The 20,447-nt window shown below is 40.6% G+C and overlaps 1 protein-coding gene across 10 annotated transcripts in view; it reads right to left on the reverse strand.

The window, feature by feature from the left end:
- ARID1B (AT-rich interaction domain 1B) overlaps nt 1-20,447 on the reverse strand; it is a 439,398-nt gene that overhangs the window by 154,988 nt on the left and 263,963 nt on the right. The window lies entirely within an intron of this gene.

Raw genomic sequence — 20,447 nt, forward strand, 5'->3', positions numbered from 1 at the left:
CAATTAAGGCAGGAATCTGGTAATTAGAAATTCAAGTGCCCTGCCAGGAACAATACACATCCTCTTGACGTGCTGCCCACAAGACCTAATTCACTTGGAAAGGACAGACACTGATGTGAAGTGACACTGTAGATGTTGATTAAGCAACAAGCACTGAAATAAATTTCTCCCTTCATTGTTCTCCCTAAAACCAAATGCACTGTATCTCATTTAAGCTCCCAAAAAGCCTTCTGGGAATTCTCAAACACGTAGGCAACAGCAGAATCGCTAATACCACAAAAGCTTGTGTGCTCTCTCACGAAGTCTTTCCAGGCCAGGAAGGAGTCCTTCAAGGCTGCCAGGTCAGCCGGGCAGCAGAGTCGAGGTGCGAGGAATTAAGGGTCACTGTACCTTCCTAATCATTACAGCCCAGGCTTTTCACAGGGCCAGCCCATTGAAAGGATTAATAAATGTTGAAGGAACGGTTTTAGAACGTGTCCAGAACCTAATCTCAGAAAACTTTTTGTAAAATGTAAAAATAAACAGCTTTCACTTCCCAACTGACTAATTTCCATTAAATGAATCAAACCATATCTTCAATAAGCCTCAAATTTTATAGTGTGCTACTGAATATTTACGAACAAATTCATTATGCAATGAAGGTTTCAGGCAGGAAGGCAAAAAACAAACATGTAACTTTAAGACTATCCCTTTAAAATGCAACGACTTAGCCTGGCTGATAATTTTATCTAAAACATTTTCTAGCTAATGGAGTAATTTTACCAGTTTCTTTTATTCCTGACACCACATAAATCTATTATATAACAAGCTGCTCTAAACAATAATGTAAAACCTTAATTTATACAACAATTTGCTATTTCCTAAGCAATTCCACATTTTCTCATTTCATTCTAAAAGGCTAAAGATATATAACTAATCAGTAGATCCTTTCCAAATCCAGTCTCGTGCTTTAAACAAACAAACAAACAAACAAAACAAACAAACAAAAAAACCCAACAACAAAACATTTCCAAGCTATAGCACCTCTGGTTATGTTGAAATGTGATGAAACATCCAGACAAGGTGTTCGAAGCCCCCCAACCTCTTTCTGACTAAAGTCATTGTCTCTGGTCAAATCTGTCTCTACTTCCCTGCCTGTCTGTGACCCTGCTGTCCAACAGCACCATGTGAAATGCCATTCGAAGCTGCATCACCCCAGATCACACTGTGCTTCTCCCCTTTAGGGGCCTTGCTCCAATATGGCTGCCCGACTTCTCTAAAGGCAATAGAATGCCAACGTGAGTGAAAACCACGTGTCAGTTGTCCTAGTCTCCTCCGTACCCAGCACAGGGTTGGGGAGCTCTGAGTCTGCGTGCTACAGCTGCCTCCTCTCTGACCACAAGGTCTGCTGCTCCCTTTTACCAGCAGCCATCAAAGGGCGGCCTTCCGAAGGGCAGCAAAAAACCCCTTCTGGGGGTCAACATCAAGTAGTTCAACAAACAGCTGCTAGTAAGACTTCAGAGAGAAGTCTGGGGTGGGGCAGGCAGGTGTGTGAGTGTACCCCAACGTCCTAACCCCACTGGAGGCAGGGGAGGGCGCTGGTTCAGAGGAAGCCAGGGGGCCAGATGGAACAAACACTTGGCTGCTTTGGCTTGTATGTAAGTGGGCATTTGTCTTGCCATCCTATGGCCACAGCCATTTCGGAAATGCTGTGGAGTTTGTCCATCTTACGGTCACACAGATTCCCCCAAAGTGTGAATCCATAAGACACTCCATTATAGGTCTAAAGGTCTGCAAGAGAAATGAAATTAACAATTTTCATGCCAACATGAATAATTCCTCCGTTACATTAGAAAACCACCCCATTCGGGGCACCCTGGATGGCTCAGTTGTTAAGGATCTGCCTTTGGCTCATAATCCCAGGGTCCTTGGATCGAGCCCCACATCAGGCTCCCTGCTCGGTGCGAAACCTGCTTCTTCCTCTCCACTCCCCCTGCTTGTGTTCCCTCTCTCACTGTCAAATAAATAAATGAAATCTTAAAAAGAAGAAAAAAAAAAAAGAAAGAAAAAAAGAAAACCACCCCATTCTAGCTTTGGAGTAGACTGTTGGTAACATCAACCCTATCTAAAATTAATCCTTCTAAACTTCTGAGTCTAGAATCAAGTGTAGTATATAGTTTTTATTTTTTTAAACTGAAGTCTTTGTCACATTTTCAAAATCCAGGTGCCTTTAAAAGGAAACCATTAGATCTGCTTCACATCTAACTGCTTAAACTTGGGGCCCAATAGATTTCCTCCACCAAAAGGATTCAAACCAAAGTACATAAAAATCCTATTCAAAATATATTATTTTTTTCCCTAAAGTAATTCTGAAAGGAATTAGGTGTTGGCAAAGAAAATGAAAATATCTTCCCATGGATACATAATTTTAAGAGGATAAGCTTGATTTTTTAAAAAGACAAAAGATAGTTTGGGTTTTTTTATTCATTATATTTTATCTGGCCATAATCCATAGAATTTGTAAAGAAAAAATACTGAATTCTTTAACCATTAAAACAAAACTGAATTTCATAAGCCACATTTCCCCTTATATATACTCCAAAAATGATTAGTCAAATCCGAATGTCAAAATGGTGACTCTGTAAAATATTAAGAGACAATTTTTTTTCTTAGCATTTCAAGTCTATAAAACTAACCAGAATCACCAGACTTCATGTTCTATAATTGGCATGCCTGTGAAGATTCCTGAGATCATAACCAAACATATGTACTGGAAGAAGAAATTGAGATCATCAAAACCTTTCCACAGAAGCACTGGAAACAGAAATGCAGACTGTTCTCCACCTAACCCAGAAGGACATCAATTGCACAGTTAGAGTTTATAGTGAGAAATTACTTCTCTTGCTCTAGAGCAGAGCCTCAGGAGCTAACAATACAAGAAATATCACTGCTGTTATGATGGGCGGCTCTGCTAATGGTGCTGATCATTTATTTTCAATGTTGTCAGTCAAATATGTCCTAGTCTATCCCACTTTCATTTTTCCATTTTTTAAAAATTCGAGTACACTTTGAGTACATGTAGAGAGACGTTTGTCAGCCTTAAAATCTGATAGCAACTGGGAATCACTAACTGTGGTAGGCTGAATTCTAAGATGACCCCCAACATGCCCAGACCCAGGTGTCCGTATTCTGCCCAGTTCCCTCCCCTAGAATGTAACACCACGTATACGCCGATGCTTCTGTGCCCAGGCCTCACTGTAGGATGAAAAGGATTTTGCAGTTGGAAATAAGGTCCCTAAACAGCGGACTCTATTACTAAAAAGGAGATTAATCTGGGTGGGTCTGACCAAATCAGGTGACGCCTTAAGACCCGTGAGAGAGCCCTGCAGCAACACTCCCTCTAGCACAGTATTGTGGGGAGGGCCCCATCCCTGAAGTGCCTCATGGTGGGTACCCAGCAAGAAAGTGGGGGCCTCAGAACTAGAGCCACAAAGAAGCGAATTCTGTCAACAATCTGTGGGCCCAGAAGAGGACCCAAACCTCACACAAAACAAAAGCCTCAACAATAACTCCACCTCAGGCTCCTGACACCCTGAACAGAGGACCCAGTAGCTCAACTGCTGACTCATCGCCACTGTGAAATAACAAATGGATGTGTTTTCTAGTCACTAAATTTGTAGTAATGTGTTACTCAGTGGTAGAAAACTAATACATTTGCCACTCACCTTTCCTTTCAAATCGAACCAGGAGGGCCCCCTGTAAGAATTTTTAACCTTTCCTTTTTTATAAGTTAGCTCTCTATCTTTATCAAGAATGTTGTAATTCAATTCAAGGCAGAAAAAAAATTGCAAAAAGATATTACAGCAAGTGCTCACGGCTTGAAATTTAAGGTAGTTATGTTAATGTTCTCTCTTTAAAGCAAAAACTGTGAGCAGTTATTCCCAAGGGAACTTTGTGCAAGTTCTGTAGGTTCGTTTATGTGACAAAGCACAAACCAAAAGCATTACCTTAAGAAGAAAATCAAAGCCACAAAACTAGATAGGTACACCAATCAGTAGTCCAGTAATTGATTAATGACCCGGATCTCACCTAGTGGCACATGACTGAGGGCCTGGCTTGATGCGAAAGGAAAAGTCATTACTTGGTATTTCTTGAGAAAACGAACAAGTGGTTAAAGAAGACAGGAAAGGGAAGGAAACAGAAAGGGCCTCCACGTGCTCCCAGCAGCAGCAGCAGCAGTGCCCGCCCCGGGAAGCCCCCCTGGGTGTCCTCCTGAAGCCCCCCAGGGTTTCTCGAAGCCCGCTCAGGGCTCAGTGGGAGAGGCTGCTCTCGGGAAAGTCGGCGCCTGCTTCCCGACCGTCAGCTGAGCTTCCTCCTCAGCATGCTGGTGCTCCGCGTTCCTCCAGTTAGAAAACGGAACGAAAAACGGAAGCGAGCGATGAGCACAGTGTAGACAGGGAAAATCCCGACTCTGGAGTCAGGCATGGCGGAGGCAGCGGGAGAAGACGGCAGAGAGGAGGCACCCGGAACGCACGTCTGTGTCCTGAGCTGAAACCAAATGTCTAACGTGTGTCTTCTGTTGTAGTGGTTTCTGCTGTAGCAACTCGAGCACGCCCACTTGTCCAAGGTCACTGTAAGCGGGCATGTGCGGCTCTCCCCCGCCCAGCTCCACGGGGACAGCGGCCTTCCACAAGGCCGCGCTCACCAGGCCAGAGCCAGGTCCACAGGCCTAGAGCGAGAAGCCCGCTGCCTGCCTTCCACACGAGGGAGAAGGACCACGTCATTTCCCCCGCCTTCCCTGGCAATAATCCTATAATCGTATTTACAATTTTATCTTAAAATAACGGAACCACGTTATTTTAAAATGTGGTAAGTCGGGGCACCTGGGGGGCTCAGTGGGTTAAGCCGCTGCCTTCGGCTCAGGTCATGATCTCAGGGTCCTGGGATCGAGTCCCGCATCGGGCTCTCTGCTCAGCAGGGAGCCTGCTTCCCTCTCTCTCTCTCTGCCTGCCTCTCTACCTGCTGTGATCTCTGTCAAATAAATAAATAAAATCTTAAAAAAAAAAAAAAGTGGTAAGTCATCACCATTAAACACACACACACACACACACACACACTTCAACTGGGCAGTAGGGATATCAGAAGATGCTGAGGACATTTAAGAAAGTTCGTTCTAGGGACGCCTGGGTGGCTCAGTCATTAAGTGTCTGCCTTTGGCTCAGATCATGATCCCAGGTCCTGGGATTGAGCCCTGTGTTGGGCTCCCTGCTCGGCAAGAAGCCTGCTTCTCCCTCTCCCACTCCCCCTGCGTATGTTTTCTATCTCTCATTGTGTCTCTGTCTGTCAAATAAATAAATAAAATCTTAAAAAAAAAGTTTGTTCTACACCGCCTTCTATTTTTAAGACAAGGCAATTTCCAAGGGAAAGAACTTAATCCAAGGTAAGGAATGGTGACATCACAGTGCCCAGGCCTCAGGCTGTACAGAAGAGCAACTTCATGCTGTCATAAATCAAATTTACAGTGAGACACATTATGTCAAGGAAACAACAAAAAGCCACAAACATGATTTTCTTTCAGACCATATTAAACAAAGCAAACCTTTCAAACTGAAGGACCTCGAATAAAGAATCATTTTTACATTCAAGGGATGAGATTTACAGCCAAGATCTAGGCACAACGTCTCAAGATTGACTAACTGCCTGGAAGCTTCTAGAACTAGGAAAAAAGATGTACAAAATGGAATTGGATTGTTTACTTACTCTTTCTATACCACCAATGAGGAAAAAATCAAGACACCCCCACGACCCTGTGGGGCTACCACCATCTTTCACTGTGGGGTTAGCTTAATGTGGTACGAACCAAAACGGGGTATTTTAAATCGGTGTAACGGATGTTTGTAAAACTCTGGTACTGTTAAGTACCACTAGGTTAAGTACCGTTGTTGCCTGCTAATGAGTCATTGTGTTTGTCCTGACTTTGTCCATCTCATTTTAAGTTCTTTGAGACTAACTATGTCTTTTCCTTTGTAACTCCTACTTTGCCTTCCAGGATGGGTACAGAAGCATTCTTTGAAGATCCTATCTATCTCAGAGAGTAAGGGAGCTATAACAGTCTACTTCAAATTCCGAGAAGGACAGTGATTAAAAACAGTCATACGGAAACTGCACTTTGTTTCAGAAGGAACGTGCGGACGAGGTGCCAATTATATTGGGGGGAAGCGATCAGCTCCAACAAAACTTCTGTGAGTAGCAGAGTGTAGCATCTGTCTACAGTTGACATCCATTCCAATAGGCACGCTTTGTTCTAGACAGATCCATTACCATTCAATAACCCGGTGGAAAGCCATTCCCTGATAAATTCTGCTATACTAGACGAGTCACAAAGGCTCGGGGACGTCGGACTGTCTGGAGATAATTCAACAATATAGGAGGGTCATTTTCTTCATTTGACAAAAAATATAACTTCTGCTATTCAACCTGGATTTCCACTGCTTCATCTACAAGACAAAACAGCACAGTTGGGGACCACACTTTCCTACATCATTATCCAGTAAAGTATGACGTGTTGGGAAGCGCACGGCGTGCGCGAGGCCTCAACCTCCAGTTGGCGCATGGCCATTCTGACGACGTAGTCAAAATCATTACCTGTTAAATGCACAAAACCAAAATAAAGCCAAATACTCACACCCAATCACATAAGTAACCACGCAGATTACAACAGACTATTCTGAAGTACTTCTGTGAAATACAGACACAAGATCATATATGGGTGTGACAAAAGGCAACCATAGAAAGGGAAAATACTATTCTTCCCTTAATTTTTTCCATAAAAATACCAATACGTAAATGTGTGGCATATGAGGACCGTCCTGCCATCTGAGGGCTGACTGCCTTGGATCCTGGCACTCAAGGAGCAGTTGTGCACTCTCTCGCTAATTATATTATTACATTCTCCTCCTGTTATAAATATTCATTTTTTTTCTTGACTTCCTCTGGCTGCCTGCATTTACTGAAAGGCACACAGGCGCAAGGAACGTAGATACCTCTAAGCTAACATTCAAAAAGGTACGAGGCATGAAATTCAGAATCATTGCACGTTATGTTTCCGTATAACCTAAAACACAGCAGAAATCCGAGAGGTTACAAATCATAAATATTGTCGTTTCAAAGAGAAACAATTCCTTTACGATTCTTTTTTTTGCTTAATAGGAGGATCTATTGTATACGCTCCTTCCGATTATTATTTACTGAACTCCAAGCTGCATTTTCTGTTAATATTTAAGTTGATAAAGCAAGCCGCCTGGATCTAGTTTCGTTGTGCTCATTTCTATCTGCTCCTTTAGTCTGAGACACATTTTCCTTTATTTCACTTTTCCACAAGCCATAAAAAAACTCATTTCTAATTCATCCGTTCGTTCAGCTTAACCTCTCTTCTCAGCAATTAAAGCACTCTGCGCATCCCTCATCTATCACACAGCCAGCTAAATAATGCATTGCGTCCCCCGCTCATCTTTTATCATCCCAAATGACAGGTATTAGCATATCTCCCCAGTCAATTACAGTGCAGCAGAATAATCACAGCATAATTGGGCGAAAGCCACTCTAATCACCAACCCTGCAAACTCGCAGAATAAAAACTGAGTGGCAGTTCAGACAGGCCTTGCTCTTGTCCATGACTCCAGCCAACAAGCCTGGCAGATCTCCATTTCCTCCCCTTTCCAACTTAGCCTTTCGGGAGGTCAGCCTTTCCATAGGTCCCATGTAAAAGGAAAGAACGTGTACATACGTGCACGCAGGCGGGAACTATTTACAACTCACGCGTGCCGTGTGCTTATTAATACTTGTGATTCTAGATGTTTGCACATACTATTAAATAGCACAGAAGGAAAATTTCTGTCAATCAGAAAACAAAGTCCTGTCGGGAATATGATGTCATTAGAAGTTCTATTTGGAGCTCACACTAAGGTAAAACAAAATATTAACTTGTTTATAAAGATTACTTATTTACTATCAAAACTGAAGCCTTTCACGTGGTGAAAGTGTCTTCTGCATCTTTTGTTTTCATGATGATTTATTTATTTCAGAGAAAGAAAGAGCTTGAAAACAGGGGGAGGGGAGTAGGGAGAGGGAGACAAGCAGACTTGCCGCTCAGCAGGGAGCCTGATGGGGGCTCGATCCTAAGGACCCTGAGATCATGACCTGAGCCAAAATCAAGTCAGCCAGATGCTCAACCAACTGAGCCACCCAGGCGCCCCCTAGCCTCTGTATCTTAAAAATCAGGATTTCCCAGCTTCTTTCTAAATTACTCATGTATTACAAGAAATAACTGTAATTGAATATGTATTGTTATTCTTATACTACAATAGCACATCACAATTTTCTCAAACTTATGACAATATTAAATATAATTTAACACATTAAGATGATTGAAGAAAATAAGTTTACTTGTTTATAAGGTACTAAAAATTAAATGAGACAATAATAAGACCATAATGTGAGAAATTTAGAATTACAAATTTAAGATATAGTAAATATGTTTTTAAGTTCTGAGAAATGTTCAGGAAACTGAGTATTTTTAGAATACTTTTATAAGTTTATTAATTTTACCATGATATTTAATATGCAATATCCAGTCTAGGCCTAGATCTAATTCTCATTTTAAATAATATGTATTCATTTCTACTCCATTCTTCACCTCCTCTGCCCCTCAATGAGATACAAAAAAAAGTCATTCTGAAATGAAAATTTAATTTGAGGAAGAGTGGAGGGAGGTTTAAGAGGAATTTCTTATAAAAACGTACGTGGCTCCTTAGGAAGCAGCCAATTAACTGCTTGAAAGTGCCGTGCCTGGCTGGAAGAAACTGAAATTTTCTGCAGGATTTTGTTTGCTCTGTCTCAGTCACAGAGAGCAGGAGTCCTATGGCTCCCTGTGCTTCTTTTCCCTTCCTTGCATGCTTTTGACCTGCCTATCTAAGACCAAGGGAAACCTGCCCCTGAGGTCGGCTCAGGCCTGGAGAGAAGGTGCCCTGCCCCCGCCAGCCAGAGGCCAGTGTCAGCAGGGGGACAGACTCCCTGGACAACGTGAGCAGCGAGGACCAACAGCCAGTCTCGGGGACTCACAGCCAGTCTCGGGGACTCGACACAGGGACGCACGTTGCATGGAGGCTTGGTCTGTGCATGAACGAATAGATCAGACATGGTAAAACCCTCCTCTTAGTGACAGGACCCAACAGTAGCCAGGACACAAACAGGATTCAGGAAAGTATGAAAATCAGCCATTCTTTCTATGAAACAAACAAGATCTATTTATTACTTTTATTATTCAGAACTTAGGAGATTTTCAACCTCTATGCTGTCAGACGATTCAGACACTAAACAATTATCCAGTATCAAAAAGCCAACTGTCAAAAGGCCAGAGTACAAGCAGAATTTAGACACAACAAATAGTCTCCCAGACTTTTTCTTGCTTTCCAATCCTGTTACTTTAAAATTATAATATGAAATGTTTTATTTGCATTATTACTTCAAGAACCCTGCATGTATTTTTGTTGGCATATCTTTGCAAATGTACCCACAGGATACATTACTTCAGTTGTAAAATGGTAATGTTAGTGCTTTTTGGGGAGTATCTGTTACACACATTTATCAGTGGTACATCTGGTATGCAAGTATTAATTCAACAGGTTTTTTTTTTTCCTCCAAATCTGATTTCTGAAAATCATCTCCTAATATATGCTTTAATTCACATAAATGTTCTACTTGGCTTTAAGCATCTTCCAACATATTGGCTCTTTCAACACCAGTCACTTTGACATTCTCAACTGACTTGCAAAAATTGACATGGCTTGGGTAAAAGCCAGATTTAAGGCAGGAAGAGGGGAGGAGGAGGGTTTTCACCATCTGAAGAAACAAAACTGGCTTTAAAATTTGGCATCGGAGAGAACCTAAAACACACACAATCAAAATCATCCCTCATCTCCTCTAGAATAATTTCTTTGCTTCCTCCCAACAAAATCTTAAGCAGCTTGATGATTATTAATATCGTCACAGTAACTCTATGCTAAGGAATTTTATAGGCAAGCCCAGAAACATGCCTCTAATTATCTGTGCACATCTCAAATGAACAGGTGTTTGAGGGTGGGGACAAGGAGAATATATGCATTTTTATTATTACTAGAGAATTAAGTTCTCAAAAAACAGTGCCAAAATAATGTCCCTGGAGAAAAATGGAGTCAATCAAACTCCAGAATATACAAGTAAATAAGCTTTCTTTCAAGGGTAACTCCTTCCTGCCTTAAACAGGACACTTCTCAAATCCACAGTAACTGGGGCCATGTTTAATTTCTAACAGCCTTTGAAAAAAAAAAAAAAAAAAAAAAGCCAACAACAAAACAATGTAAGTCTGACAAAAGCAGGCATGAATTGTATTGCATTAAGCTCCCCTTCACTCATTTTCCTATATTCACCACCGTTAGAGTAAACATTTCTGCACAAATGCACTTACTACATCTAGCGACCCTGCCATGCAATCAGGAAAGCCATCTAACCAGTCTGACCTCTACCATCACCTGACCACGTGAGCATTTGGTCTAGGAGATAGGGAACTCGTTCCACACTAAGAACACACTTGCTCATGATAAAATAGTTTATTTTTTTATATAATGTCAAAGCATCGTATGGGAATCTCACACACTCCTTATTGAGTTATGTAGCTTATTGGGTTCTTTGATGCCGATTAAACTCTGCAAACATCTTGTGATCACCTAATACTTCAAACAGTGTGCACATACACATTCCAATCAGGATAAACAGATTTTTAAAGAAAAATAGTGTTTTCACTGTTGAATACAGATCTAAAAGGATGTAAGAGAGCCCTAATTCTCTGAATTGAACCATATGAAATCGCTAACATCAGACTCTTTCTGGGCTGTAAAAATGACGATCCCGAAACGTTCAATCTCAGATACAATTCCATTACTGGGAAGACTAATCCCAAATACTGCTGTGATTCTGTGTAAAGGGCGCTGGTCTGGAAGGCAGAAACCTGGATTTCTGTTCTACTATGCCACTAAACAGGGCCTAAAATATGTCACTTTACATCCCTCAGCCATATTCATTATGAAAAAAAATGAGATTAATATTCTGGGATACTGAATTTCCTCTTTGAGAAAATGAACAAATAATTGACCCATGAATCGAAGTTTCTAGAATTAGTCAAGATAGCGCTGAAGATTAGGGAAGGAGATTAAATGTGGCAGGAAATAAAATTCCTATACCTCGTTTCCCTTTAAAATTTTTTTGCTTTATTTCATAGAAGGATTTGTTTGTAGACAAAAGATACTTATGTTTTCCCCAAGATGATGAGAATGGCTTAGGCTGTAAACAGTAGAGGGAAAAAATCAGAAGAATAACAAATGAGGACAGAACTGAAGGTTTGACTTAATGACCCCAAGAAGAACTGTGGTGTTTTAGGACCAAAAAGAACCTTATCAAGTCACCAATTTTCCAACCTGTTACAAGATTTAGCATAAAATACAGGTCTGCTCACTTCCAGTTAAGGAGTCTTAATTACAAAAGAGCAGGACAGAAATGCTATTCCATATTGAATCCAAATTCAGAAACTGGGGAAGATCTCAACAACTCTCATGCAACCCCTTCCCGCACTCAAGACCTTTAATCAGAAAGTCTGTGCCTGCTGTCTCTTAATGGCGCACGCTTTGGCCTTCATAGTCTTTCGTCTTTTCTAAATTTTATATTCATGTATTCCTCTAAAGGCAGAGTTGAAAAAGAAGCTAAAACAGTCCTTAAAAAGATAATTAAACATGACAAGCAAAACTGCACCAAAATAGTAGAGGTGAATATAAATGGAATATTTTCCCCCAAATCTTTCCTAAATAAGAATAAAGCAGATTTGTTTTAAAATCAAACATGCAAGTGTATGAACCACCAGCAGATGGCAGAAGGAGAGGCTGGGAAATTCTCTAACAAAAGAAGGGAGCAACTCAACATGGATTCCCAAATCACGACTTGAGAATTGCTATGGATTTTTTTTCCCTTCTCCAGTCTTTCTTTCACGGAGATACAGGAATTTGTCTTGCTTCACCAATACATATTCTCTCATTTTAATTTAGAGTCAAAGACTCAAGCAGTAAAGAGTAAACTTGGTTCTCTACTTCTTTAAACATTTCTAGTAGATTTTCAATAAATAAGAAATTTTAAATACAAAAATAAATTCTTTATATTTTGAAAAGTATTCTGAGTAAGATTTAAACTTTGAAAAGTAAATAAGTCCTGGTTCCATTTCAATGACACTGTTACCTTAAACGTATTTTCACCTAAGTTATATTCACTCACACCCACTTAGCACATTAGCCAAGTATAAATTCAATAGAAAACACACCCTGGTTAGAAAATGCAAACAACTGAGAAGAACCCGAGTTACTGAAGCTTTATAAGAAAAAAAGATAAGTGTTTTTAGGCCCAAGATTAATGTACGCTTTCAGGTGGTGACATTAACAAAAGGAGGGATCCTTTAATAGATTATAACCTCTTATGATGCGAAGCTACACATTCTAAATCTAGAATACTGTATTTTTTAAAAAAAGATTTTATCTATTTATTTATTTATTTATTTATGAGAGCGAGCAAAAGGAGGAGAGTGAGAGGAAGAAGCAGACTCCGTGCTGAGTAGACAGCCCAAAACGGGGCTTGATCCCAGGACCCTGAGATCATGACCTGAGCCAAAGGCAGATGCTTAACTGACTGAGTCACTCAGGCCCCCCACAGTACTGTATTAGTGTTCCCTATATAATCCCAAGCATATCAATGAATGGCCCATTATAGGAGTCACCAAAAGAATGACTTATTTCATAACCATGTTTAAAAGCTTTTTGTGAAATTCCAGTGGGACATGCTGGCATGGTGAGGTGGTGGTGGCAGTGGTTATTATTATAACATATATAATTGTACCTTACTACAGCAGCAAACTCCTCTGTTCTCTACTTATCTGCTCTACTCCTTGGGGGTTTATCAATTAAATAATGGCAATTCTGATTATAAAATGTGCTATGTCTTGTTCTTATGAATTCTTGGAATTTTCTTTTCTAGACCAGCTCTGGCCAACACACAGCTATTGAAATGTGGCTATTACAGTTGAAGAACTGAATTTTTAAATTTAATTTTCATTAATTTAAATTTAAATCGCTACACAAGGCTAGTAACTACCAAGCGGACAATATACTTCCGGCTGACCAAAATAAACAAGGAGAACGGATTGAGCTGGAGACCTGGCAGGTGAACTGGTTAAAAAAGAAAGAAAAATGCAGGTGAACTGGTTAAAAAAGAAAGAAAAATGCAAGTGAACACTGTTCCACTTTTCTAGAAGGTCACATTTTCCGTTATTTACCCAAAGGAGCACATTTGGAGATAGACTACCAGTGCTTTGGTTCAGTTCCTCCTTAGCCATTACACTAGTAAGGACAAATAGTTACAGACCGCATTGTAGCATTTTACATTTCAATGAAGGAGGGAAATACAGATGCTCTTCATGATGGTGAGATATCAAAATCCAGGATTAAACCCAAAGGTGACTTATGATTCCCCCAGCTATACAATTTTCCACAAGCAAAAGTACCTTATTTTTAAAGAGACAAATAAGTTTTGTTTTTATTTTATTTGAAATTATTTTTGGAAATGACTAATCCCTTTGTTATAATAAGTTTTATACGTCGCCCTGGAATCCACAACAGTCAGTTAAAGCAATAACACTACAGAGCAGCACACAATTAGATCCAAAAGGAGAATATACACTTGCATCCCTAGAATTTCTTCCTGGCATAAGATTATTCCAAAAGTTGCGTCAAAAATGCAAGGTCCGTGGCAGCCAAGGGCTTATTATTCTCACGGCATTCTCTGCTCATAACATGTACATTCCACAAGTATTTGTTTGAATGAAGTGCCGTGGAATGAAACAGAATGAAATCAATGAACATAACTGCAGAACTTGGATTAACAAAGGTAAATTTAAATTAATAGTGAGATAAACTGGAACCAACTGGTTTTCAGTCAACCAGAACCACTCAACAGCTTCCACATTAACAACGAATACATCTCCTTCCAGTGAGGCTCTAGAATACAGAATGCCAAGGCTAATGCATTAACTGAGATAATGCGAGACTCGGTGAGAAAAACCCCTGAACAGAAAAAAAGGCAGTAGTAATATGTTGAGTTAACATCACAGGTTTTCTGCTCTTAACAATCAGAATTGTTAAATCATCAAAAGAGCTCTAAATAACCAGTACCAATTACGTACTGGGAGCCAAGTGCAAGTCAATACGGATATAAAAAGATGAGCAAAATGAAGTCTCTAAGCTTATAATCTTGCTGGAAAAAAATGCCACATAATGGGAGTTGGGCCAGGCCACACCATGCTGTTTCCCATATACAGATCAGAAGTAAGTTGGCAAAGAGAAAGTTCCAAGCACAGTTCACCACTGGAGAATATGGGGTTAGGACAGCACATGTGAAAATCGGTGTGTAACTTCTGACTCCCCGAAACTTTACTATTGAGTAGCCTGCTGCTGACTGGAAGCCTTCCCAGTAACACACTATTGATGAACGCGCATTTTGTATGTTATGTGGACCATGGATTGTATTCTCCCAATAAAAGAAGCTAGAGAAAAGAAATGCTATTAAGAAAATCGTTAAGGAAGAGAAAATGCATTTACAGTACTGTATCACGTTTATGAAGAACGACTCTGCGTTAAGTGGATCCGCACGGTTCAAACCCATACTGTCCAAGGGTCACTGCCTGAGTGTCCTGCCATCTGATCCGCCTCACCTGCAGCCAAGGGCCTGAAGTCTGGAAAGGAAACTCCAAGTGCGGGGCAGGACATGGAGGGAGCAGGGAAGGCGGCGAGTGCCGTGTAAGCTCAGAGCTGGGAGCTCAGAAGTCTGCAGTACTGAGGGAAGACAGCACAGAAGAGGACAGTACGGAAGGACACTGAGGGTAGGATGACTGTGAAATGCAACAAGAGGACCGGAAAGTACATGAAGGGAAGGCAAGGAACAAGGCCAGGTTCAGAAAGAAGGAAGGTAAAAGGTCAATACAGTTATGAGGCCATGTTGGGGATTAGGAGATGAGCTTAAACTCTGATGTTATTTTTCCCTAAGATATTTAATCAATCAACATATGGATAAAAAGGAATACATCAGAGTACACAAATTTAGTATTTATTTCAAAAATCTGATTTTTAGGGGGTGCCTGGATGGCTCAGTCAGTTAAGCGTCCAATTTGGACCAAGCGTCTTGGTTTTGGCTAAGGTCGTGATCTCGGGCATGGAGCCTGCTTAAGATTCTCTCTCTCCTTCTCCCTTCGCCCCTCCTCCCACCCTCCCCCCCCCCCCCCCCCGCTAGTGTATGCCTGAGCATGCGCTTTCTCTCCCTTAAAAAAAAAAAAAATCAATCAAATCAAATCTGAAGTTTAGATAATTTAAACTTAGACTTTCCTCTAAATTTTAGGTGCCTAAAACAAATACTAAAAAAATTTTTTGCCAAAATAGGATTAAAAGGTGAGTAATCTTAAGTATTAAGAGGAAATATTTAAAATTTTTTATTTAAATATTAGGAAAAATTATGAAATCACTAAAATCCTGAATTCTATGCTCACCTTTTGCCAGTAATAAGCTATGACTGTGGGAACAAGGAATCCTTTGGCTTTCAGCTCCCTACATCTGTAACATGGAGGGAGGTGAGACCAGAGGATCCTGAGGACATCCAGCAGGGGTAAATTTAAGGACGCTAGGACGGTATAATTACAGGAAAATAAAGAGGGAAAATGCAGAAAGGAAGAGACGAAATGAGGTGTAGGTCCCGCAATAGGATTTTAGAGAAAAGGCCTTCCCGAGCTTTATACGCCCTCCTCCTTAGGGTTTGGTTTGTAAGGTGGGGGTGGTGGTGACAGGCTGGCATTCTGCTCCCCCAGCAGGAGCTGGGATCCAGTACTAACAGCCTGAAGGGTGCCCACGAGTGAAGGGCTCTGTCACCTGTAGTCTCCTGCGGTGACCTACAGTTTCATCATTCTTCTTCTCGTTCTTTTATAGAACAGATACGCTTACCCTTGATTTTTCTTACCATCAGTTTAAAATGACCACCCCATGTACATTTTTTTGGGTCAGAGTTTCTATCAAAAATTATTAAAATGAGCATAAAATGTAGAATTTTTTTTTTTCAAAGAACATGCCAGCCAAAATAGCACATCAAAGTAATTTTTGGATGTGTGGAAGTCGAATGCCCATCTCGAACTGGAAAACAAATCAACTGATAATATAGCATACACATTTCCGTTCACCCACCTTTAAAAGGAAAAGTCTTTTAAAATGATTTTGGTAACCAAATTGTGTTATAGCCCAAACAACTAAGTACTAAGAATTCACCCCAGAAAAAATGTTGTACTGAACCAGGGAGATATTTTTAAATCTTTGTCTAGGTTTTATGCATATTCATTCATTCAGCAAGACATTCAAGAAGCAGCCCTGGAGCCGGAGGTAGAGGTGCCACCATGAACACCAGGGAGGGAGAATCCAGGACTGAGGCGGGCGGAGCGCGATCCGGGGTGGCTGCGGAGAAGGAAGCCTGCGAACTCAGGGCGGCGCACATAGGAGGAAAATCAGCAGAGCGCAGTCAGGGGAACCAAGGGAAGAGGGCATGGGAAGGAAGAAGGGGCCAACTGAGGCAGATGGCTGCAAAGAGGCAAGTCAGATGAAAGGAAGGACTGGGACCTTGGCAAGAGGGGAGAGTGGGGCAGAGGTGCGGGCAGGTGAGCGGAGATGGGAAGTGAGGAGGCAGGTAGCCGTGTGGACCTCACTGGCTCTTAGGACATCCCAGAAAGAGAACAGGCTTTGGGGCTGATCGTCCTGGTTCCCATCCCACTTCTGTTACTCATTAGCTGTGTCAGATTCTATTTCCTTCCCCAGGATTGAGAAAAACAACAGCCCCTAACTCACAGGGAGTGGGTTAACTACAAATCTTGCTTCTTTATGAGTCTTGACTTAGCTATCCACAATAAGCGAGAAACAAAAGATATTCATGATCATGAAATTTGAAAGTAATGTATTTAGATTTTGGTAAGATCTCTTAAGAAATTCATGGAAAAGTTATAATTATCTAGTCTTTCTTTTTAAATGACCCAGGAATATTTTACTAACTTCCCCTTTTTTACTTCTCTACTATAAATCTCTTTGTAGAATGCATAAGCAGCAAACTTTTTAGTCTTTTCTATGTTTAATAGCATAATTTGATATATATTTCCTTAGCTGATTTATCACCTCATAATCATTAGCAACTTTACTTAGTGCATTAATGACACAGAAGACATACTTATCTTGAAAAAGAACTAACCCATGTTGTCTGCCTCTGTGACTCCGAATTTATTATTCTAGAGAATTACAAACTTCTTAATATGTTTAAGTCTTGATGAGAACTAAAGTCAAGATCAATGATGTATAGTTTGTAGAACTTTTCTTTGCTAATATATTCACTCATTTTTCTTTTATTTTGAAGCATCTCTATTCACTACAATTCTTATTTTTGTAAAGTACACATGATTTTAAATTAATTAAGCATCCTTCCAAACTTGTATTGAAAACAAACTCCAGAAAATCAAAGTTGCCTTACTTCAGAGGGAAAAATGAGAACCACTGGAAAACAGCTGGAGTGTGTACTGTGGTATTGTCATTAGCATTTCAAATTCAAGTTACTTTTGACTAAGAAAGGCCCAATAAAATGATGAATCGGGACTTGAGAAACTAAGAGTTGCAATGTATAAGAGCATAGCAATCTCTCATTAGATTAGCTTGAAAAAAAAATTAATCTCAAAGTAGCGTGAATGGTCATGAGAACCTGGAATGCCTGCGAAATCGCTTCCCTGCGTCGCAGTCAGTACACTCACACACAAAAGCAGGCTGTTTGTATCTCTGGGTCCCAATGTGTTTAAGCTATTTTCCAGCAAGACTGATGGAATTCATGCTTCAATCTTAAGTAAATATGAAGCTTGCAGGCTTAGGAGGAGAAGCATCCAAGGGGTGAATAAGTCAATAGTGCCAAAAAAATAAAAAAAATTAAAAAGGCAAAGAAAGAGCAAAAGCACATTAAAAATCAGCACTGAGAGGATCAGAGACACACACCGGGCAGACGCACACTCCAGCATTCTACTCATTGGTGAAGGTGATGTCGTTAATGTATTTCCATGGAGCCAGGTATCTGAGTTCTTTTACCAATGGCATAAAAACGGGGAAAAAAACGTCAATTATGAGTAAGTGTTCAGAAACATGACCAACACTGAACACCCAGACCTTTTAAGAAACAAGATAAAAATATATTTGCTGGGGGGCCTGGGTGGCTCCATCGGTTAGGCATCTGCCTTTAGCTCAGGTCATGATCTGGGACTGAACCCTGTGTTGGGCTCCCTGCTCAGCAGGGAGTTGGCTTCTCCCTCTGTTCCTACCAGACTCGTGCTTCTATCAAATAATTAAATAAAATCTTTTTTAAAAAAGTATTTGCTGACATGCAGATAATGAAGCAGTAACAAAAATTCAAATTTCTCATTTTTAATTACAAATGTCAGCACCTGGGTACCCATACGCAAAGATGGAAAACTCCTGATTCTTTGAAAAATCGCTGAATTATCAGGAAAAAAATTCAAACTATTGTCTCTACAAATTGAATTGAAGACTGCAAAAGCAATCTGCTAGTTTAGCCATAAAACAAATGCAAAGCCTTTTACACAGTGGGGCGGACCATGAGAGCTGCTGGTACAATAATCTTCGTAATTCTGCCGCCGACTCAGTAAGTATGAAGGATTATGGAGATGAGTTCACAAGAACTGACCCTACAGGTTTATTAAATATGCAATGAATATGCTGCATGCATGCATGCTAGGCATTAAATAAAAAATGAAAAATTCCAACAATGACAATATGTTAAACACAGCAAATATTACTGAATTAGCTCTACGTCTAACTAGAATTTTCTTTAGTCACTTTTGACAGATACAGAAATAACAGAAATGTGTTAAGGCAAAACCCGAGTTTGCTTACCACATGTTTCAATATTTATAAAGTCTTATCTTTTTACTTTTAACTTTGTATTTGTTTATGACATCAACCTTGCTCAGCTTATAACCTCAGGACGGCTTTGATTTTGGTAGTATTACAATGTCATCCACCTCTAATTGCAGCACAACTATTAATCTGTCCTAATAAAATGCCAAGTATCCAAAATGGAAAGAAGAGAAAAAAATTGGAAAAAATACAACTAATGTTTCATTTTATGCCAAAGATGGAGCACATGGAGGAGTCAGGAGGAGTCATCACCCACACCATGTGCTCTCAAGTTTCCAACAGCTGTTCTCAGCTCCTGACTTCCAAAGTAATGGATGGCCCCTATACTGTACTTCTCTATCTCTACGTGAAAATGAAGTCAGGCTCCCCAGTTAAGTGCCTCTTACCAATTTACTTTTGCAGTTTAAGAATTACTAGCAAATATGTCCAAAAGGCAAATCAATCCGATAAAAACCCAACAGGTCTGGAAGACTGTGATTCTAAGATCTGTGACTGTTCCACGGTGTGCTCCTTCTCCGTGGGACCCCACCATCTCCTCCTCTGGTTCATTCTCGGCTCCTACTTCTTCCTCATCCTGCATACCCCAGTGATCACCAGGTCCCGAAGACTCACTGCCCAAGGACTTCTTTCCTCTCCCACTCTGCTGGCTCAGGTCTGCACTGCCTTTCCCCTGATGCATTCAACTGCCCTTCTTTGGTTTCTGGCAAATCCATCCCCCACAAAGTGGCCAAAATCATCTAAGTTGTAAATCCAACCACTACTTGGCTTAAAATGTTTTAATAGCTTCACATTTTCTATAGGATAAAATTCAACTCTTTAACCTCCTCAACCTCCGATCTTATCACACAGGCAAAATTTAAGTACTTTTAGCTCCCTCCCATTTTTTTTCACGATTGTCCTCTGACCTGAAAATAGTTCTCGTTTCTCTTGTCCTCCTCGATTGCCTAAATATAATCCACTCTCTCAAGGGATCAAGCTCCTAGAATGCCTTCCCACTCGGTCCCTCCCACTCCCACAAGCCTCCGCATAGCTCTGGCAGGGAGGCAAGGAAGCTACAGGACAACTGATCTCTTTATAGGCCTCCCAACGGATCGTGAGCAACTGAAGGGTGGGAACTGAGATTTAATTTAGTCGTGGTTGGAAAGGGGGGCTCAAAAAATATGTGAAGCAGGAATAACGAATAAATGGATTAATGAAAGTCGAGTGGCAAACTGAAATAGTGCTCCCATAACATTCCGGGTGGCACTGCAGTGCCCCCCCAGACTGGGAGCCACTGAGTAGATCCTGTTCCCCAGCTAATCCAAACTTAAAGGTCAGTTACTACTAAATGAAACTCTTGTTTCCTGTACT

This window comes from Mustela lutreola, chromosome 6, assembly GCF_030435805.1.
Source record: "Mustela lutreola isolate mMusLut2 chromosome 6, mMusLut2.pri, whole genome shotgun sequence".
NCBI lineage: Eukaryota > Metazoa > Chordata > Mammalia > Carnivora > Mustelidae > Mustela > Mustela lutreola.